General features: G+C 37.7%; 1 long non-coding RNA gene across 1 annotated transcript in view; it reads right to left on the reverse strand.

The window, feature by feature from the left end:
- Positions 1-5,969: 5,969 nt before the first annotated feature.
- LOC123119166 (uncharacterized) overlaps positions 5,970-7,764 on the reverse strand; it is a 3,192-nt gene continuing 1,397 nt past the window's right edge. Inside the window, exon 3 of the long non-coding RNA XR_006458487.1 lies at positions 5,970-7,316. This is a non-coding gene — a long non-coding RNA (uncharacterized lncRNA). The remainder of the gene's footprint in view (positions 7,317-7,764) is intronic.

Raw genomic sequence — 7,764 nt, forward strand, 5'->3', positions numbered from 1 at the left:
GGAAGATAATGATACTTCTTATGATCTTGAAAATCTTTTTGGCACTTGCTTGGAAGAATATGATAATTGCTATACTATTGGTGCTATCCATACTATTAATGATGAGAGTGATTATGCTTATGATATGAAAAAGCCCAAGCTTGGGGATGCTATGTTTGATGAAGATGATGTTTTTGAGAATATATTTGCTGCAATTAATGTTTGTCCCAAGTTTGGGGATGCTATGTTTAATAATGATGATATTTTTAGCCTCCCAAGTTTTGATATGCAAAGTTGTTATGATGATAGCATGCCTTCTACTTATGATGATTATATTTATGAAAGTGGGTTTGGAAGAGTGTCAACTTTAGGAAGTAATGATCCCACTATTTTGGAGGATGTTGAATCTTATAATATTTATGAAAGTGGATTTGGATAGGTCATGACTTTATTTAGTGATGTATCAACTATCTTGGAAGAGGTTTCAATCGATTATGATGAGAACAAAGTTGCTACTTATGATGATTATTGTGATGAAACTTATGCTATAAAAAGTAGTGATGATTATATTTATAAAACTTGTCATGATTATGATTCCCCTTTTTCTGAACATTACTCTTTTAATGTGGAAACAATTTATAGTATTCAAGTCTCTTATGATACTCTCACTATTCCGAATGAGAAGAATTGTGCTTATGTGGAGAGTAGTAAAATTTATATGCTTGTAGATCATGAAAAGAATGCTTTAGGTGCTGGTTATATTGTTGAATTCATTCATGATGCTACTGAAAATTATTATGAGAGAGGATCATATGCTTCTACATATTGCAATAATATCAAGTTTCCTCTCTATGTGTTGAAATCTTGAAGCTATGCTTGTTTTGCTTTCCTATGCTAGTTGTTTCATGTTCCCATAAGTTATTTGCTCACAAAATCCCTATGCATAGGAAGTGGGTTAGACTTAAATGTGCTAGTCATATTCTTCATGATGCTCTCTTTATGTTTCAATTCTTATCTTCTATGTGAGCATCATTGAAATCATCATGCCTAGCTAGGGGCGTTAAACGTTAGCGCTTGTTGGGAGGCAACCCAATTTTATTTTAGTTTCTTGATTTTTGGTTCTGTTTAGTAATAAATAATCCATCTAGCCTCTGGTTATATGTGGTTTTGTGTTTCAATTAGTTTTTGTGCCAAGTAGAACCTTTGGGAAGACTTGGGTGAAGTCTTTATGATCATGCTGTAAAAAACAGAAACTTTAGCGCTCATGAGATTAGCTAAAACTTTTTACTGGAAAGTGCTATTTAGTTGATTCTTTTTGCATATGATTACTAGACAAATTCCTCAGGTCCACCAATTTATTTTAGAATTTTTGGAGTTTCAGAAGTATACGTTTGATACAGATTACTACAGACTGTTCTGTTTTTGACAGATTATGTTTTCATTGTGTTGCTCGCTTATTTTGATGAATCTATGGCTAGTAAAATAGTTTATAAACCATAGAGAAGTTGGAATACAGTAGGTTTAACACCAATATAAATAAAGAATGAGTTCATTACAGTACCTTGAAGTGGTGTTTTGTTTCTTTCGCTAACAGAGCTTACGAGTTTTCTGTTAAGTTTTGTGTTGTGAGGTTTTCAAGTTTTGGGTAAAGATTCGATGGACTATGGAATAAGGAGTGGCAAGAGCCTAAGCTTGGGAATGCCCAAGGCACCCCAAGGTAATATTCAAGGACAACCAAGAGCCTAAGCTTGGGTATGCCCCGGATGGCATTCCCTCTTTCGTCTTCGTTCATCGGTAACTTTACTTGGAGCTATATTTTTATTCACCACATGATATGTGTTTTGCTTGGAGCGTCATTTTATTTTATTTAGCTTTTCTTGCTGTTTGAATAAAATACCAAGATCTGAAATTCTTAAATGTTAGAGAGTCTTCACATAGTTGCATAATTATTCGACTACTCATTGATCTTCACTTATATCTTTCGGAGTAGTTTGTCATTTGCTCTAGTGCTTCACTTATATCTTTTAGAGCACGGTGGTGGATTTGTTTTATAGAAACTATTGATCTCTCATGCTTCACTTATATTATTTTGAGAGTCTTAAATAGCATGGTAATTTGCTTAATCCTAATATGCTAGGTATTCAAGACTAGTAAAAACTTTCTTATGAGTGTGTTGAATACTAAGAGAAGTTTGATGCTTGATGATTGTTTTGAGATATGGAGGTAATAATATTAAAGTCGTGCTAGTTGAGTAGTTGTGAATTTGAGAAATACTTGTGTTGGAGTTTGCAAGTCCCGTAGCATGCACGTATGGTAAACGTTATGTAACAAATTTGAAACATGAGGTGTTCTTTGATTGTCCTCCTTATGAGTGGCGGTCGGGGACGAGCGATAGTCTTTTCCTACCAATCTATCCCCCTAGGAGCATGCGCGTAGTGCTTTGGTTATTGATGGCTTGTAGATTTTTGCAATAAGTATATGAGTTCTTTATGACTAATGTTGAGTCCATGGATTGTACGCACTCTCACGCTTCCATCATTGCTAGCCTCTTCGGTGCCGTGCATTGCCCTTTCTCACATTGAGAGTTGGTGCAAACTTCGCCGGTGCATCCAAACCCCATGATATGATACGCTCTTTCACACACAAACCTCCTTATATCTTCTTCAAAACAGCCACCATACCTACCTATTATGGCATTTCCATAGCCATTCCGAGATATATTGCCATGCAACTTTCCACCGTTCCGTTTATCATGACACATTCATCATTGTCATATTGCTTAGCATGATCATGTAGTTGACATAGTATTTGTGGCAAAACCACCGTTCATAATTCTTTCATACATGTCACTCTTGATTCATTGCATATCCCGGTACAACGCCGGAGGCATTCATATAGAGTCATACTTTGTTCTAGTATCGAGTTGTAATCATTGAGTTGTAAATAAATAGAAGTGTGATGATCATCATTTTCTAGAGCATTGTCCCAAGTGAGGAATATAAAAAAAAGGCCATAAAAAAAAGAAGGCCCAAAAAAAAGAGAAAGGCCATATAAAAAAAAGAGAAGGCCCAAAAAAAGAGAGAAAAAGAGAGAAAGGACAATGTTACTATCCTTTTACCACACTTGTGCTTCAAAGTAGCACCATAATCTTCATGATAGAGAGTCTCTTGTTTTGTCACTTTCATATACTAGTGGGAACTTTTCATTATAAAACTTGGCTTGTATATTCCAACGATGGGCTTCCTCAAATGCCCTAGGTCTTCGTGAGCAAGCAAGTTGGATGCACACCCACTTAGTTTCTTTTGTTGAGCTTTCATACATTTATAGCTCTAGTGCATCCGTTGCATGGCAATCCCTACTCCTTGCATTAACATCAATCGATGGGCATCTCCATAGCCTATTGATTAGTCTCGTTGATGTGAGACTTTCTCCTTTTTTGTTTTCTCCACATAACCCCCATCATCATATTCTATTCCACCCATAGTGCTATATCCATGGCTCACGCTCATGTATTGCGTGAAGGTTTATAAAGTTTGAAATTACTAAAGTATGAAACAATTGCTTGGCTTGTCAACGGGGTTGTGCATAATGAGAGCATTCTTGTGTGACAAAAATGGAGCATGACTAAACTATATGATTTTGTAGGGATAAACTTTCTTTGGCCATGTTATTTTGAGAAGACATAATTGCTTAGTTAGTACGCTTGAAGTATTATTATTTTTATGTCAATATGAACTTTTGTCTTGAATCTTTCGGATCTGAATATTCATACCACAATTAAGAAGAATTACAATGAAATTATGCCAACTAGCATTCCACATCAAAAATTCTTTTTTATCATTTACCTACTCGAGGACGAGCAGGAATTAAGCTTGGGGATGCCTGATACGTCTCCAACGTATCTATAATTTTTGATTGCTCCATGCTATATTATCTACTGTTTTGGACCATATTGGGCTTTATTTTCCACTTTTATATTACTTTTGGGACTAACCTATTAACCGGAGGCCCAGCCCAGATTTGCTGTTTTTTGCCTATTTCAGTGTTTCGAAGAAACGGAATATCAAACGGAGTCCAAACGGAATGAAACCTTCGGAAACGTGATTTTCTCACCGAATATGACTCAGGAGACTTGGACCCTACGTCAAGAAAGCCACAAGGTGGGCACGAGGTAGGAGGGCGCTCCCACCCCCCTAGGGCGCGCCCCTCACCCTCGTGGGCCCCACGAAGCTCCACCGACGTACTTTTTCCTCCCATATATACTCATATACCCTAAAAACTTCAGAGAACAGAATAGATCGGGAGTTCCGCCGCCGCAAGTCTCTGTAGCCACCAAAAGTCAATCGGGACCCTGTTCCGGCACCCTGCCGGAGGGGGGATCCCTCACCAGTGTCCATCTTCATCATCCCGGCGCTCTCCATGACGAGGAGGGAGTAGTTCACCCTCGGGGCTGAGGGTATGTACCAGTAGCTATGTGTTTGATCTCTCTCTCTCTCGTGTTCTTGATTTGGCATGATCTTGATGTATCGCGAGCTTTGCTATTATAGTTGGATCTTATGTTGCTTTCCCCCTCTACTCTCTTGTAATGGATTGAGTTTTTCCTTTGAAGTAATCTTATCGGATTGAGTCTTTAATGATTTGAGAACACTTGATGTATGTCTTGCCGTGCGTATCTGTGGTGACAATGGGATATCGCGTGATTCACTTGATGTATGTTTTGGTGATCAACTTGCGGGTTCCGCCCATGAACCTATGCATAGGGGTTGGCACACGTTTTTGTCTTGATTCTCCGGTAGAAACTTTGGGGCACTCTTTGAGGTTCTATGTGTTGGTTGAATAGATGAATCTGAGATTGTGTGATGCATATCGTATAATCATACCCACGGATACTTGAGGTGACATTGGAGTATCTAGGTGACATTAGGGTTTTGGTTGATTTGTGTCTTAAGGTGTTATTCTAGTACGAACTCTAGGGCTGTTTGTGACACTTATAGGAATAGCCCAACGGATTGATTGGAAAGAATAACTTTGAGGTGGTTTCGTACCCTACCATAATCTCTTCGTTTGTTCTCCGCTATTAGTGACTTTGGAGTGACTCTTTGTTGCATGTTGAGGGATAGTTATATGATCCAATTATGTTATTATTGTTGAGAGAACTTGCACTAGTGAAAGTATGAACCCTAGGCCTTGTTTCCTAGCATTGCAATACCGTTTACGCTCACTTTTATCATTAGTTACCTTGCTGTTTTTATATTTTCAGATTACAAAAACCTATATCTACCATCCATATTGCACTAGTGCACCTATACAATTTACCATTGTATTGGATGGGTTGGGGACACAAGAGACTCTTTGTTATTTGGTTGCAGGGTTGTTTGAGAGAGACCATCTTCATCCTACGCCTCCCACGGATTGATAAACCTTAGGTCATCCACTTGAGGGAAATTTGCTACTGTCCTACAAACCTCTGCACTTGGAGGCCCAACAACGTCTACAAGAAGAAGGTTGCGTAATAGACATCACTAACTAACATGCATCTCTATGGTAAATGACCTAAATATAAACATTTGTTACTGCCTGTTATGGTCAGCGATCTAAATCTAAACATATGTGACTGTTGTATATCAATTTACTTGATCAGTTTTCACGTGAATACTCAACCATGATCTTAAAATTATTATAGTAGGAGTTTGAATATTCGGTAGAATTTGTACTGAAATTTAGAGCATAGTGCATCTTTGCAAACCGACATCTCCTCCCAAAGTGAATAGATGAGAGGGAAGCCACATATATTATTCAAAATAAAAATGAGTCAAGGCTCAATCCAGACATACCTTGCAATCAGTTGAAGCTTTCTTTCCCTTCTATGCATTGATTTGAGCCTAAGAACCTAATAAATCATCTAGTGGGAAAATAATCAGCATCCACATATTCTCTGTCAGGTTTCATGGTGAATACTAAACCCCCGTTTTTGTTAGACGATCAAATCATAGATCAACATCACATTAATATACAAACAAATGGCTGAAAAGAAGATCCCCGAGAACATGACATCTATGCAGGGGCATTTACATGAATTGAGTATAGATGCGAGATAGTTAACCACTGTCATTTTCCAAACCTATAACTTCCTCTCAGTATAGTATTTCTCCATATTAGTAATACAACACCAAGAAAATGAGTAAGCAAACCATCATTTGCTCTCCTAATTTTGTAGGAAAGGATAGAGGTTAAGTTCAGGAACCAGAAATGGGAACAAGAAACACTTAAATGCAACGCCATCTCCTTGAGGTTGCCACTATCAAATCTTGAGTTTCAGATGAATGAAACACTGCTTAGCTAAGTATTCAAAAGGAAAGAACAAAAAAATTGTTAGGTGGAGAAAAATCAAAGTACCACTTGATCTATTTTCAGATGAATGAAACACTGCTTGGCTAAGCATCATACACACAAGATTAGCGATGCTAGCTAGATGCACAAATCCACGACCTACCTAATCATGTGTACGAACTCTGCTTCTGACCAAAAAGAAGAAATGAAAAAATAACATGGACACCTGATAAAGAAAGTAGTGAATCACATGTTGTAAATAAATACAAAATAAATTAGCTCTTTTGTATCCATATGTTCTATTTTCAAAATAGATCCTTATATTAGAACTGATTTCATTTACATTTTAAGCAAATGTTGATGGTGGGGTTAATACTGCCATGACAGATGCATGGTATAGGCTGCATAATGGCAAGTAAGATAGCATGTCCCTATAAATTCAACCACTCGAGCCAAACAATTTGTATCCGAGTCACAAATTGCTACTACAGTAACAGAGCAAAATAGAGCACTCTTAAATGACAAAGAATGAACATTGCTAGACTTGTACAGAGTATACAAACACACAAAATAATCCACGTATCAGCGATGAATGGACAGAATTGGGAAAGAAAGTCAATGCATTGTTTAGTGAGCAAGTAGAAAAAAAATAAAGAAAATAGTTCATGACTGAAAATTTAGTTGTTCTGACGCCATACTAAAGAGTGCATCTTGGAGACGCGTCGCTGTTGTGCAAGTATGGCCATGACAACACAATAGACATAGCTGAAAGAGCAACACAAAACATTTCTGTTTATAAATTCATTGGTTCATATCTGATGGATTAACAACATGGTGCTGAAAAAGCAAGTTTTTTTTTTTTTGAGAAATTAGTCATGCCAATATTCTTCCACATCGCAGATTGAAGCTATAAAACAAGAGCAACAAAAGTAGCTGCCATCATGGCAAAGCATTCACCAGCATCAAAAGTCGGTGCTCCCCACTGGAATGGGTATGGTACAGTTATCCTGCAAAATTTAAAGCAATGATACGCTCAATAGCTGAATTCCCCAGTGTAAATTGCAGAAACCATTCATAATATCAATATAGTTATTATGTGATTGTCTTAAAATTTTACCAGGGAACACCCCCAACAAGTACAAATCGATCAGTGCGGCAGTGGAATTGGATTTTTGGAGAAGCATTCTTATACGCCCCGCCAACCGTCAGGAAGAACGCGTAAAGCCAAATAACGGCGACGGACATTATTACGGGGAACTGCTCGAAGGCAGTCCCCAGCAAAGGCACCAAATGAGATATGTAATGCAGAAAAAAAGGCAACAATCATAACCCTTCAGAAATTGCAAGTAAAGGTCACACATCAGCTATGTATGACTAATCATGCATGTAGTGCTACCAGCAGTATGATCTCCTGAAGACCGATTTCGATACATTTCGCGACCTACATAGCAAATC

The sequence above is a fragment of the Triticum aestivum genome, chromosome 5D (genome assembly GCF_018294505.1).
Source record: "Triticum aestivum cultivar Chinese Spring chromosome 5D, IWGSC CS RefSeq v2.1, whole genome shotgun sequence".
Classification (NCBI taxonomy): domain Eukaryota; kingdom Viridiplantae; phylum Streptophyta; class Magnoliopsida; order Poales; family Poaceae; genus Triticum; species Triticum aestivum.